The sequence below is a fragment of the Mustela putorius genome, unplaced genomic scaffold (assembly GCF_011764305.1).
Source record: "Mustela putorius furo isolate JIRA1106 unplaced genomic scaffold, ASM1176430v1.1 tig00000228_pilon_pilon_pilon, whole genome shotgun sequence".
NCBI classification, from domain to species: Eukaryota; Metazoa; Chordata; class Mammalia; order Carnivora; family Mustelidae; genus Mustela; species Mustela putorius.
Window position 1 is genome coordinate 2,974,879 of NW_025421322.1, and position 13,205 is coordinate 2,988,083.

A 13,205-nucleotide genomic window follows, 5' to 3' on the forward strand; every position below is an offset into this window, starting at 1 on the left:
TCAGGAGTGCCCCGGGGGCCTAAGGTGCAGGTTAGGAGAACAAAGGAACATGAATCCAAGAATCTCTCTCTGCAATATGGCACAACGAAGTTGCCTGGTGGTTTGAGTATGTTAACCTGTCGCTTTATGACTGGAATTTTTACTCCCCGCTCCTGGAGCTTTTCTAAGGAATTGATTTTGTATATGGTGCTCATTTATATTCCAGAAACCAACTCGATCATAAAATAGAAGGGATGGTTAGGAATAAAGGCAGCCAAGAGCACTTAAATTATCAGACTCTGGCACCTCCAAAGGTTTTGAAATTCATTAGTTCTGCTGCCTCTCCCCCATAGCTTGTTAAAACCTGACCTGGGTGTGTTGGGTTAGTGGTTTGGGGATAGAATTTTGGAGCCATCCTTAGGAGATGTGCTGGCCTGGTGTACATTGCCCCCTCATGGGGCTGGTCAGGAGACGCATGTAGGGTGTGGAGCGGCACACCAGGCCCTTTCCATGCCGGGGTCCCCTCCTGTCATCTGCATCCCTCCGAAGTTCTGCGGGGACCTCTAAGGTCATGTACTCCCACCTTATAAAGTTGGAAATATCTTCCCGCATAATTACAAAAAGTCTTGTCTGAACTAGATTTTCTCTGCTCCTTCAGAGTAGGAACTTTGTTTCCTCTCTGTCCTGGCATCCTTACTCCCCGCTACCCCACCCCGGCCTGGTCTGGTCCCCGGCCAGTGGACGTTCTGTGAATAAGAACTGGCACTGGTGGGATGTTCTGGGCACTGCCAAGACAGGTCCTGGCACTTGTCACCAGTTATCCCCATTCTCACCACTTTTTCTTCATCACCATCATCGATGGATGCCTCCTGCAGATCGTGACCCCAAGTTCAGGACACAGTACCCCTGCCATGCCCCCCTTGCCTCAGGAGATGCTGTCCCTCCACCCCACCCCGCCAAGTCCCCCAGAGCCTCTGTTGTTCAGAGTCTGCGGTCCGGACCCCTGGAGTCCGCAGCCCGCCTGGGCTGGCGGAGGGGGCCGAGCGGAGCGGGGTGGCAGCAGGCAGGGCGCACGGCCAGGGTGCCCGGCTCCCCCGCTGCCCGCAGGGTGGGGCCGCAGTGGCCGCCGCTCCCTTCCCGCGCCTTCCCCATCCCCGAAGACGACACCCCTCCTTCCGCCCGGCCCGCTCCCCACCCTCGCCGCGGCGCCGCCTCCCCGCCGCCCTCCCGCGCTGGCCCCGAGCCTCGCAGGCAGCCAGCGAGCGAGGGGAGCGCTCTGGGATGGGACTTGGAGGAAGCGGCGAAGGAGGAGACAGCGGCCGAGGCTCGGGCTTCTTCCGCGGCTCCCGCGAGCGACCCCCGAGGAGAACGGCGCCTCCCCGAGCGGCGAGGAGGTCGGCGACGAAGACCCGGGTGGCTGCGCCCGTCTCGCTGCTCAGGCGCCCGCGGCGGCGGCGGCTGCAGGTGAGCGGGGCGCGCTTTCCCCGGGGATCTCCGCGCGGCCCCGCCGCCCCGAGGCGCGGACAGACCGGCCGACCGCCTGACAGACCGACATCCAGACCCGCAGAGCGCGGGCGGACGGGCGCACGCGGGCGCTGCCCCAGGCCTGCCTGCCCGCCTAGCCCCGGCCCCCGCCTGCGGCTTGGCGCGGCCCCTCCGGTCCGGGCGCCCCCTCCGCCCGGGGGCTTGTGGCTCCCGACCCTGCTGGGCGCGCGCGGGTGGCGGGCGGCGCTGCCCAGACCCCCCTCAGGCGGGGAGAAGACTGGCCACTCTGGCCGGGCGAGCGGGGAGCGCTCCCTGCCCCGGGCGCACCCGCAGTGCCCCGTGGGGGCGCTGTGCCCCGCAGCGCGCATTCCGGACCTGGGCTCCCACGGCCGCGGGGACGGGGAGGCTGAGACTTGTTGAGCAGGCATCCAGTGAGATTTCTTTCTCACTGGCAGGCCAGATCGAATCGGATTCCTCCCCTCGGTCGGCTGGTATTTTCATGCCCTGTTATCTGGATTTTGTTCTTGGTTCTCCCTTGTCTCTCCATGTGGAGATGGGAGAAAAAGCGGGGGGTATTTTGTGGTAGTTGCTAGAAACCCCGGACAGTTTGGGGAGGAGACAAGGTGGCCAGGACTGGACGCCCAGGAAGGCAGCTTCTCGGGAACAGACACCGCCCCCCTCCCCCCGGACTAACCCAACTGACCAGGTTCCAAATTGTCATGAATCAGGGGGCCAGGAAGCATCTCCACCAAGTGCATTGAATGGGCCTTCCAGGAGAGGGGAGGCTTTAGGGGTCGGTGGTCAAGGTCATAGAATCTGGGATTAGCCTGCCTAGGTCCAAACCCTGGCTGGGAAGCTCACAGGTTGGTAACCTTGGAGTAACCCAACTACTCTATGCCTCAGTTTCCTCATCTGTGTAGTGGAGATGTTAATACCTTCAGGGCAGAATTAAATCCTCACCTTCAGGGTGAGGATTAAGGTCCTTAGAACAGTTCTAGACGTGTCCTAAAGCTAGGTAGTGAGTTCTATTACCTCTCTTTCCAGAAAAAGCAAGGAGTTCTTATGAGCAGTACCTCCTTCCCAACTCAGGAATATAGCCTCTCCACAGGTACATGACGGGGACAGATAATCCACACGTGATTAACTGGGGTTTTTCAGTCTGGAGACCACTCTTCCACAGCTCTCCCTTCCTGCTTTCTAAGGGACAGCTTCATAAAACCATGTCAAGATACCACAGTGGGTTTATGGACAGTGGACTGGAAAGCTTCCTCTTAGCCCCCTGAAGCTTGGCCCCTTGGAATCCACTTACGAGGGGCACCCGGGTGGCTCAGTCAGTTAAATGCCTGCCTTCCATTCAGGTCCTGGGTTTGAGCCCCGCATCGGGCTCCCTGCTCAGGGGGAAGCCTGGTTCTCCCTCTCCCTCTGGTTGCTGCTCTGCCTACTTGTGCTCTTCTTTCTCTGTATGTGTCAAATAATAAGACCTTAAAAAAAAAAAAAAGAAGAAGAAGAAGAAGAGAAGAGGAGAATCCACTTAAGAATGCAGAGATCTATGGCTTTTCACTGTTTGTCCATACTTTTATTCCTGCCATGAGAATTCCACCTTAGGCCTTCCAGTTGCCAGGATTCTCTCTCTCTCTCTCTCTTTTCTTTTTTTTTTTTAAATAAATCAGGGCTCCAGAGTTCCTTGCTCCTAGCATCCAGACCCAGGCAAACGGGAGCCAGTGTGGCCTGGGTTTGCTCACTGGAGATGCCGTAGCAGAATTCAGCCCTTTTGGGTCTCCCTCCTCTTAGTCATGCCCTAAGCTCTCAACAGCAAGCACCAGGTATCTCTGTTCCGCAAGAAGTAGTTGTGATGAGGCCCAAGATTTAAAGAAAAGGAAAACAGATGATTGCTTTTTGAAAGATAGCAAAGAAATAAGAGGGTCTTTGGAGATTCTAGAAAGGGATCCCACAATTTTCCTGGAAAGAGCTCTGACGGGTGCCTAAAAGAAGGCCAGGAGTAAGGCCGGGGTGCGGCTGGTAAGGGGAGTAGAGACAGGCTCAGGTCTCAGGAAAAGCAGGCCATAGGGTGTGATGGGTGCCAATGCCTGGCGGGCACCAGGTGGTGGGTGTGAAGCCGGGCATGCAGTGACAGAAGACATGCTAAGACTCAGGGGTGAGTGGTGGACTTCAAGACCAGTCATGTGGGTCAGAGTTTCTAGCGCTTTCCCCCAGGACCTCCAGCCCTCTGGCCTGTGGCACTGTGTTCAAGAGAACGCTGTCTCTTGGGACTCCCTGTCTTTAGGGACGCTGGGGAGGGCTGCCCTATTTCACACGCCTGTGAGGTAGCTTGGGAGGGTCGTGGGAGGAGGGAGGAGGGAGGCTGAAGCACTAAGGAGCATGGAGCATGTCGTCACTGTTGCTAGTAAATAGCGCCAGAGAGGCCCTTCCAAGGGACCAGTTGCCACTTGGAGCTCCAGACTGTGAGGTCATCTTTGAACCCTGCCATGTGGCTTGGCAGACGGCCGTTATTGCCTTACCTGGCAGGACCCTGAAAGGGACTCAGAGAGAAAGGCAGGGCTGGGCTGGATTCCAGAGGCTTGGGCCGTTGTCAGAAGTTGGCGGCAGTGATGATGTCAGTGGTGAGGGGTAGCACGGGCACAGCCCAGAACGCACATTGATCTGGGCACCTGAGGGCCAGATTTGGGGACTTTGGAAGCCACAATTAGGGATACAGCAGGATTACTTTTCATGACTGTGTAACCAACATTCTGATGAATCAGTAGAACCAGCACCCCAAACTCCCCTCATGCCTCCTTCTGCACACAGACACCAGAGTGTAACCACTACCCTGATTGCTGTGATGGAAAATTAGCTTTGCCCACTTTGAATTTTATTTTGTTCAGTATTTTGTTTGTAAATTCATGACGTTAATGCATAAAGTGGTAATTCGTTCTTTTCTCTTGCTGTATAATATCCCATGTATGACTTTACCTCAGTGTATCTGTTCTTCTGTTAAGGAGCATTTGGGTTCTTTCCATTCACAGTTCATTTTGAAAGGGGGTGACCACCTACTCCTGTGTCTGTTGTTACAAACTCCATCCAACCAGCAGAGAGTAAGAAACATTGTATGAGGTTATGCGGTTGAAGGGTTAATGAGAGAGAGAGAGTGTGTGTGTGTGTGTGTGTGTGTGTGTTGGTGGGGTAGGTGGGGGGACTTGCAGAGGTCAGCATTATAACCCAGGGCCAGATAACATGGCTTTGAATGCTAAACTAAGGACTCCAGATTTTATCCTATAGACATGTGGAAGTTGGAAGCTACCGGCTGTTTTTGGGCCGGAACATGATAAGCATAATAGTGTTTTGGGGAGATTGAATTCAGCACTGGTGCTAAATGGATTCACTAGGTGAGACTTGGAAATAGTCTATTAATTAGGACTGATGTTCCATTCCAACTTACAGAAAAAGGTGAAATAATGGCAGCTTAGAGAAAGAAGTTTATTTCTGTCTTGCATTCTAGAAGCCTGGAGGCGGTGAGTCCAAAGTGTGAGTGGGGTCAGGGACCAATACTCCTGTGCCTTGCTTTATCACAGAGCGTGGCTTCCATGTCTGTCGTGGGTCATGGTTCAATATGACTGCTGGGCATCCAGCCAGGATGTTCTCATTCCAGCCAGCAGGAAGGCAAAAAGCAAGGAGGTCAATCCCACATCCCTCCTTTAGGACACTTTCCAGAAGTTGTACATACCATGACTGTGGTCACCCACTGGCCAGCATGTAGTCACGCTGTCAAGAAGGGAGGACTGGGAGCCATGGTCTTTACTCCAGCCCATCACACATCCAGCTCAAAAGTGGGGGTATTACCAAAGAAGGAGAGGTAGGAAGATATTGGGGGATAACCACCAGTGGTCTCTCTGATGGGAATAAGGTCTAGGGCTGTGACTTCGGTATGGATGGAAAGGGAAGAGACATGAGTGAGAAGACATCACTGAGGGGAAAAAAAAAAATGGCAGGACTTGGTGCTTAAGTGCATGGAAAGGAAAATAAGATATGGAAGGAATGACCATATATACCAAAATATGAGGGGAGGCCCCCCCCCCACCAAAATTACTCCTTAGGAAAGAGGAAATTGCCCTTTGAGTCCTTGCAAAGTCTCTCAAAGTACAGGGAATCTAGAAAATATTTTAAGCAAAGTGCTGTTTGGGGAAGACACACTAGTTCAAAATGTTCTCATGTGCTAGCTTTGTATACATCTAGCTAAGGAGCAAATTGACGCAAAATAAGCAAAACAATAAGCAAATTGACGCAAAAATAAACAAATTGACACAGATTTTGTAATTATGCTCGAGGGCACAATTTCCCAGTAGCAAGGATTGGGTGACGCTGGATACAATCCTTTAAAGAAGAACACCATGAGGGAGCAAGTGGTGGAGATATGGTGTCTTCATATTACGTGGGTAAGTGACAGCTGCTGGCCCGAGATAAAATGTCCAAGGACAGCATCATATACAGGTCTGGAAAGTTCTGTAGCTCAGATAACTTAGACACAGGTGGCGAGGTTGGAAGACTCAAAACATATCTTCACTGTTGACAAAATAGTGATGTTCGAAAGGCAAGCATTTTCAAACATTGTTTTATGGAACATTTTTAAGGAGAAAAGCCTTAATTCTAAAGTGATATATTATTTTGTAATTTAAAGCATTTTGAATAGGCATTTGTGACTACGTTGATGCATTATTTATTGTGACTCGATAGCTGATATTTTGTATCTATATCCTTTTAAAATTATGTATTTAACTTGGCCAAGAAATTTGAGGGTGGGGGTCCTCCTGTCACAGGAGATAGCCATTGGGGTCACCTGTATTTAGACAAATATCCTATGTAGAGAAAGACATGAGCTGAGACTTTGGCAGTCGTCGGTTGTAGAACTGGGCCCGTTTGATTCAACATTTATTGATCTTTTGCTGTTCAATAAGTGCTTTTGTTCAACATTTGTCTATTTTCTAAGGACTTATTTATTAAATTCGGCCCCCAGCATGTGGGTGATACAGCAATGACCAGGTACGGTCAGCTCACAGACAAGGCAGGGAGACAGATCTGGTAGCAAGAAAAAGAAACCGAGGGCTAGGGCGGACAACCGACCCATTGTTCGGGTCTCACAGAGACATCAATCCTTCTTTGGAAAATTGGAGAACATTTTAGAGAGTGGGTAACACGATGAGCTGAGCCTTGAGGAATGAACGCAGTTTTGGTTAACGTAGGGCTCCCAGGCCAAGGGGACCAGCGTGGAGGGAGGCACCAGCTATGACAAGAATCTGAGTTCCTCCGGCTGGGGAGATGGCAGGGATAGAAGGTTGGCTTTGTCCCTTAGCTAGCTCTCAGGGCTGGGAGAGTGTCTTGGAGAGTAGCATAAAATTGGGAACTCGTCCACTTCGCAGAAGGATTGTAGGGATCTAGTGAGCTGATAATACCCAGAATGCCCAAGGTCACTCCCCGGCACATAGTAGACACTTAAAAAATAGTAACGGCTTACCCCCACCCCCACCTTCTCTTCCTGTCCAGAGACAGAGTTTACCACCTTGTAGGAAGTCATGCCCAACCTTCTTTAGATCGCAGGACTGTGCTGGCCTGTGGCCTGGTTTGGCTTGAGAAACAGGGCTCTCACGCCACGCCTCTCGTTTTACAGCTCACTAAAACCCAGAGAGAGAAGTCATCGCACTGAGATCCCGCAGGGTGTTCTAACAGGCCGGGCCTCTCCTCTCAAGGCCCACAGCACATCCTGATGGCTCTGCTGTGATTCTACTCGCCGGACAGTTTATTTGGAATGGGGACACGTAGAAGAACCCAAGGCTAAGAGGGTCAGAGCAGTCTCCTCTCCCTTTTCCCCTACCCCCTTGTTAAAGCTTAATGAAAAGACTCATTGTCCCATGGAGAGGAGAAACACAGTTAAAACAAAAGTCAAAGCTGTTGTATTTTTTAAAAAATATTCTTTCCGTGCCCCTAAATGCTTCATGGAATCTGTTCAGATTGAATTAACCTCTGTTTCCCAGCACAACCATCCTCCTATGCCCATACATGAAAAGACCCGTTTCTCAAGCTTCAGCCCATTTCCCAACTAGAACTGGCGCCCGTCCTTCAATGCTCTCAGCTCTAAGTGCCCAGCTGAGCAACATTATGAATAAGGGTTCCATGCCCTGACGTCTTTTCTCTTGTTTCACTGTCACTTCATTTTTTTTTTAAAGATTTTATTTATGGGGGCGCCTGGATGGCTCAGTGGGTTGAGCCTCTGCCTTCAGCTCGGGTCATGATTTCAGGGTCCTGGGATCGAGTCCCGCATCGGGCTCTCTGCTCCACAGGGAGCCTGCTTCCTCCTCTCTGTCTCTCTGCTTGCCTGTCCACTTGTGATCTCTCTCTGTTAAATAAATAAAATCTTAAAAAAATATATTTTATTTATTTATTTGACAGACAGAGATCACTATTAGGCAGAGAGGCAGGCAGAGAGAGAGAGGAGGAAGCAGGCTCCCTGATGAGCAGAGACCCCGATGCAGGGGCTCCATCCCAGGACCCTGAGATCATGACCTGAGCCGAAGGCAGAGGCTTAACCCACTGAGCCACCCAGGCACCCCATCACTTGATTTTTTTAAAAAGGTCTATCTTGTCTATATTAATATTGTCCTACTGGCTTTATGTGGGCGTGTGTACAATATTCTTTCCCACATCCCTTTAGTTTCTTTTAAACAGCATTTTTGAAGTATAACTTACATACCGATAAATTTAATCATTTTTAGGGGACAGTTGAGGAGTTCTGACAAATGCATACATCTATGTTTCCTCCACCATAATCATGATATAAACACTTAATTTCCCCCCCCCCCCCCAATTTCCCTCATGTCCCTTTGTAGCTGATCTTCTCTTCCGACACACAGGACCCTGGAACCACGGATCTGCTTTCTGTCCTGTAGTGTTGCTTTTTATTGAATGTCACATGGACAGAATCATTCCAAATGTGATCTGTTGTGTCTGGCTGCTTGCACTCAGTATAATTATTTTAAAATCCAACCGTTAGTTGCCGAGTAGCATTCCATTGTACGGAGGTACCGCAGTTAATTAATCCGCTCATCGATACGTGGACGTTTGGGTGGTATCCTGTTTTTAGTTTTTATAAATAAAGCTTCTAGGACCATCTGAGTATAAGTCTTTGTGTGGATGAATTTTTGTATCTTTTGGGTGAATTCCGAGGAGCGAGGTTGCTGGTAGCAAGAGGAAACATCTCAGTCTCACCAGGAACGAGGAGTTTATCAGGATGCAGGATGTCTGGTGCTCAAACATGGGCGGTTCTGGGTAAACTAGGACAGTAGGTCACCTGTGCTGGTGTGAATATTTCACATATTTTCAGATGGGCTTTTTGTCTTCTTTTTATTGGGTTTAATAAGAGTTTTATACAGTCAGATATAAATAACTGATCAGAAATGTTGGGCAAATCTTTTCGACCAGCTTGTGACTGGCCATGCCACTGCAGTTTGAAAAAGAAACGTTTTAAATACTTTCAGATACTAGTGTTATTTTTAAGTTATGTATTTGTATGTCATCGTTCTATTATACTGGTCATAAATAAATAAGCATAAATGTTAATTTCATGTGTGTTAAATGGCTTAATATGACAAAACAACCATTGTGTACTTTATATTAATTGGTTTGATTGCATAATGATAAGAACAACAAGTAGTTACTGAGCACTTACTATGTGCCATTCACTGTTCTATGTGCTTTATATATATAGATTGATTTAATCCATACAACAACCAGGTCTATTCTTTTTTTTTTTTTTTTAATATTTTATTTATTTATTTGACAGAGAGAAATCACAAGTAGATGGAGAGGCAGGCAGAGAGAGAGAGAGAGGGAAGCGGGCTCTCTGCTCAGCAGGGAGCCCGATGCGGGACTCGATCCCAGGACCCTGAGATCATGACCTGAGCCGAAGGCAGCGGCTTAACCCACTGAGCCACCCAGGCGCCCCCAGGTCTATTTCTTATCCCCACTTTAAAGATGCAGAGACTGGGCGCCAGGGTGGCTCAGTGGGTTAAGCCTCTGCCTTTGGCTCAGGGCATGATCTCAGGGTCCTGGGGTCAAGGCCCGCATCGGGCTATCTGCTTGGCAGGGAGCCTGCTTCCTCCTCTCTCTCTGCCTGCCTCTCTGCCTACTTGTGATCTCTCTCTGTCAAATAAATAAATTAAAAAAAAAAAAAGATGAGGAGACGGAGGCACAAAGAAGATAAGAGTAACCTGTTTGGTGTTCGATACCTAGAAGTGCTTAGTTCTGTGTTTTCTTTTTTTAAGTAATTTCCACGCCCAACATGGGGCTTGAACTCACCACCCCGAGATCAAGGGTCTCAGGCTCTAGTGACTGAGCCAGCCAGGGGCCCCAAGCTCTGTTTATTTTTCATTCCCTACCCTTCCCCTATCCTTAGTGCCTTCTGGTTAGTGATGGTGATCTCAAAATACAAATACCTCTTGAAATCAGCAGGAACCCCAACCACATGAAATTGTTTTTGGAAAATGCTAATCACCCACCACATCATGTTCCAAATGTTTGGATTTAAATGCAAATATGTCAGGTTGGAAGTGGGCCTAGAGAACATGTTGTATACGTTTGAAAATAAATAAAGGGGGCCTTGGTATTTCTCAGTTTGGAGGAGGGAGAAAGCAGTAAAGTAATAAATCACATATAAATGACATAACACACTTATAAAGTCACATAAAATGTGATGAATACCCAGGAAGCTGGAAAGTAAATAGTAGGTTTAAGACTAGAAAAAGAGGCACAATCTTCTAAGTGTTCCTTTTCTTGGAAAGAATCTCACAGTTAAAGCTATGAAAAGGGGCCAATCTAATTAGTGAAGAATTTAATCTGTTTAAAAAGCTGGGGGCTGTAGTTCTCAGGAATGAGCCCGTATGCCCCTGAGCCTCACGGCTTTATCAGCTGCATAACCTTAGGTAAATCACCTACCTTCTCTGAGTCACTGCTAGAATTAAATGATTTAATACACTTAAATTAAGCATTTGGCCCAGTGCCTGGCACATAGTAAGTGCTGTACAACCACTTGCTGTTTTTATTTTTTTTTTTTTTAAGATTTTTTGTATTTATTTGAGAGAGAGAGAGAGCAAGAGAGAGAGAGAGAGCACAAGCAGGGGGAGTGGGAGAGGGAGAATGAGTCTCCTTGCAGAGTGGGGAGCCTGATGCTGGGCTAGATCTCAGGACCCCGTGATCATGACCTGAGCCGAAGGCAGACACCCCGCCGACTGAACAACTCAGACACCCCCAAACATTTGCTATATTTTTTAAAAATACAGTATTTCCTCCTTTTTTTTTTTTTTAAAGATTTTATTTATTTATTTGACAGACAGAGGTCACAAGTAGGCAGAGAGGTGGGCAGAGAGAGGAGGAAGCAGGCTCCCTGCTGAGCAGAGAGCCCAATGCAGGGCTCGATCCCAGGACTCTGGGATCATGACCTGAGCCGAAAGCAGAGGCTTTAACCCACTGAGCCACCCAGGTACCCCCATTTGCTATTTTTAATATAATTTTAATGCATAGGGGAAAAGTGACTTAGCTGTACATAGCAAGTGTGCAAAACTGTGGACTTTGAAGGTTGACAGCCTGGGTTTATTGCCAGGTCAACTCCTAAAAGCAATCTGCTGAACAAACTATTCACTTATTTCCGAGGTGGGTTTTTTTTTGTTTTTGTTTTTGTTTTTAAGTTTTGGGAAATGGTCTTTGGCCTGGCCCTGCCTTGTTCCTGCCTCTGACAGCGAAACAGCCATGCCCTTTTGTGAATTGTCTTCTGCGCATTTTACCAGCAGCTCATTGGGTTTTCTGCTAATCACTGACTTGGTAAATTGGCCTGCTTACCCTAGGTTTGAATCCCTGCTTTGCTACTTACTTTAGCTGTTTGACCTTGATCAAGTGATTGAGCTAGCTGCTCTGAGCCTCTGTTTCCTCATCTCTAAAAAGCAGAGGTAATCATTCTGATTTCTGCAAGTTAGGCATGAGGATAAAATGAAGTCAGTTGGGTGAAATTGCCAAGCACGAGATAAGAACTCAGTAAAGATTTTATATGCATGTGATGTTACTTAAATGTTGTTCCACCTTAAGTCTTCCCTCCTCCCCACCTAATTTATGTAAATTAATAAATTGCAAAGACACTCGTTATATGCGTAGAAAGTGGGAAATTTAAACCTAGTCTCAGGACATTGCCTTCTTCATGAGGTTTTGCCAAGCAGGACAGTCTTTTCTTTTAGGATTTATTTATTTACCTGAGAGAGAGAAAGAGTGCAAGCAGGGGGTGGTGGTGGCTAGTAGATGAGGGGCAGGGGCAGAGGGAGAGAGAAGAATCTCAAGCAGGCTCCATGCTCAGCATGGAGCCTGACGTGGGGATCGGTCTCACGACGATGAGATCATGACCTGAGCCAAAATCAAGAGTCAAGGTACTGGGGCGCCTGGGTGGCTCAGTGGTTAAGCCGCTGCCTTCGGCTCAGGTCATGATCTCGGGGTCCCGGGATCGAGTCCCACATCGGGCTCTCTGCTCGGCAGGGAGCCTGCTTCTTCCTCTCTCTCTCTGCCTGTCTCTCTGCCTACTTGTGATCTCTCTCTGTCAAATAAATAAATAAAATCTTAAAAAAAAAAAAAAGAGTCAAGGTACTTAACTCACTGAGCCACCCAAGTGCCCCCAGACAGAATAGTCTTGATGTCACTCACCATGTGGCCAAGTTCCTTTCTCGTCCCATGTGAAGCGTTGAGACTGGCTATCCTGGAAAGACCTGGTTCTGACCCTGTCACTTCCCTGCTTAGAATCCTTCTGAGCCTCTATACCGCCTATGCCAATACAGAAAATGGGTAAAGGCAGTGCTGTCCTGGTAGACAGGGTTCCTTTGGTTCTAAGTCCCCTTGCTCCTGGGGGTACCTGGAGCTCAACTCAGAGTTAGAGTTCTTTACGCACCTGCGAGCTTCCTGCTCAACACTGGGTTTGATCCTATTCTCTGGTCCCCCAGCGCCTTTGCTCATTTGCTTGTCCCCACCTCCCCATGTGTGCCAGGCACTATGCTAAATGCTTCAGTTACATGTATTAACTCACTCAGTTAACTAATAGTATCCCATATTCCCACAAGGCTCGGGAGGTTAAGTAGCTTGGCCAGGGTCTTAAGAAACAGTTGGTGAGTGTCAGAGTTGGGATTCAAAGCCAGGAAGTTTGGTGCCGGAGTCCAGGCCCTTGCCCACTGTGTACCATGCTGCCTCTTCACTTTCGTGTGGGGGAGGCAGGGAGGCTCGCTATGGGATGCTACCTTGTGTCCGCCGGACCTGAATGCCTTGGGAATTTATATATACTTATTTGGAGGATACCCTATTATCAGACTGAAGGAGTAATGGTACTTGGAATCTTCAGATATACTTTTTCCTTTTTCAAATCCAAGATATAGAATATGATTATTATAAACAAATGATAATAAATAACTAAAGAGAAACCTGAGGTTAGATTTTTTTTTTCCCCTGTCAAGTTTTCCATTCAGTCTCAGAGAGAACAAAATGATGAAAAATTTTCATACGCTTGCCCTGCTCAGAGTATTCAAGAACCTCCCAATGGAAGTTCCTTGGGTTCTTAAGGATCAAACACATAAATGACATGTTAAGGACAAGGGGCACGTTTGATACTGAAAAGGTGGCACAGCGGGTCTGCAGCGCCTAGAGTTCAAGGAGACCTGGAAATCTCACCC

The 13,205-nt window shown here is 48.4% G+C and overlaps 1 protein-coding gene across 5 annotated transcripts in view; it reads left to right on the plus strand.

The window, feature by feature from the left end:
* The first annotated feature begins 1,157 nt into the window (after window positions 1-1,157).
* Window positions 1,158-13,205, plus strand: part of MATN2 (matrilin 2) — a 134,779-nt gene continuing 122,731 nt past the window's right edge. For 2 of the 5 annotated variants that reach the window (XM_045077971.1, XM_045077975.1), the window contains exon 1: window positions 1,161-1,443. The gene's annotated coding sequence lies outside the window, so the exon portion shown is untranslated. Of the gene's footprint in view, window positions 1,444-13,205 lie in introns of all 5 variants that reach the window. The other 3 variants (XM_045077972.1, XM_045077970.1, XM_045077973.1) reach the window with 3 other exon arrangements.